Source organism: Astatotilapia calliptera, chromosome 17, assembly GCF_964374335.1.
Source record: "Astatotilapia calliptera chromosome 17, fAstCal68.1, whole genome shotgun sequence".
NCBI classification, from domain to species: Eukaryota; Metazoa; Chordata; class Actinopteri; order Cichliformes; family Cichlidae; genus Astatotilapia; species Astatotilapia calliptera.
Window position 1 is genome coordinate 5656032 of NC_137438.1, and position 1861 is coordinate 5657892.

A 1861-nucleotide genomic window follows, 5' to 3' on the forward strand; every position below is an offset into this window, starting at 1 on the left:
CCAAAGCAGACATGACGCCAGACCACCAACCTATGACTCTCTCCCCCACCGATGTAGGAGCGGTGCTGAGCAGGATCAATGTCCACAAGGCTGCAGGCCCTGATGGCATCCCCGGGCGTGTTCTCAGAGCGTGTTCTGGGGAGCTTGCAGGAGTGCTCACAGACATATTCAATCTGTCCTTGGCCCACGCTGTGGTACCGGCCTGCTTCAAATCCACCTCCATCGTCCCGATACCCAAAAACTCCAACCCATCTTGCCTCAATGATTACCGCCCAGTAGCACTCACCCCCATCATCACTAAGTGCTTAGAGCGACTGGTCCTAGCACACTTCAAATCCTGTCTCCCCCCCACCCTGGACCCCCACCAATTCGCATACCGCCGGAACAGGAGCACAGAGGATGCAGTCTCCATCGCAATGCACTCTGTCCTCTCACACCTGGACAACAACAACACCTACGCCAGAATGCTGTTTATAGACTTCAGTTCAGCATTCAATACAATCCACCCCTCACAACTCATCAGGAAACTGACAGACCTGGGTATCAGTTCCCTCATCTGCAAATGGTTACTGGACTTCCTGACCAACCGCCCCCAACATGTCCGGCTGGATAACCGCTGCTCATCTACCATCACAATGAACACCGGTGTACCACAAGGCTGTGTGATGAGCCCTTTCCTCTACTCCCTCTTCACCCACGACTGCAGACCTGCTGATGGTTCCAACACCATCATTAAGTTTGCAGATGACACCACGGTGATTGGCCTCATCAGTGACAACGATGAGGCCACCTACAGGGAGGAGGTGGATCGTCTGGCTGAGTGGTGCGACAGAAACAACCTGCTGCTTAACACCGAGAAGACCAAGGAGCTCATCGTGGACTACAGGAGGAATGCTGACCCACATCCACCCATCCACATTAAGGGGACGGCTGTGGAGCGTGTGAGCAGCTTCAAGTTCCTGGGAGTCCACATCTCCGAGGATCTCACCTGGACGACCAACTGCTCCAAGCTGGTCAAGAAGGCTCACCAGCGCCTCTTCTTCTTGAGGACTCTGAGGAAGAACCACCTGTCCTCAGACATCCTGGTGAACTTCTATCGTTGCACCATCGAGAGCATCCTGACCAACTGTATAACAGTCTGGTACGGGAACTACTCTGCCTCGGACCGGAAGGCGTTGCAGAGGGTCGTGAAAACTGCCCAGCGCATCGCCAGAGCACCACTTCCTGCCATAAAAGACATCTACAGGAAGCGGTGTCTGAAAAGGGCTGGGAAAATCATCAAAGACCCCAGTCACCCATCACATGGACTCTTCACCCTCCTGCCCTCTGGGAGGCGCCACAGGAGCCTCCGGACTAAGACCACCAGGTACCGGAACAGCTTCTTCCCCACAGCTGTCAGACTCCTGAACTCTGCCTCCTGACATCTGACCCACGTTAAACTCATGGACTGAACATACACACACCCACAATGGACAACTGTACCCTCAAACACAATAATAACATGGACTGAACCACCACTCACAACCACTAGCACTTTATATAGCCTCTGTAGAAACTATCTACACCCTCACTTATCTTAACTGCACTACTGTATAGCTCTGTGTAAATAATCATTCTGTACATTCGATAATCTTTAATCCTACAACTGTTTACAACTTGCACAGTTCCCATTTCTGTATAGCTGTATATCCCAGATTCTGTAAAGTTATTTATTTCATATTCTGTATAGTTTTTCATATTTATATCCTGTTCATATCCTGTACATAGCTTGTACTCACTACAGCCTGTACATACTTATAGTTATAGAATATTCACAACATACTTCATACTGTGTACATTATAACATACCATAATAGACCCA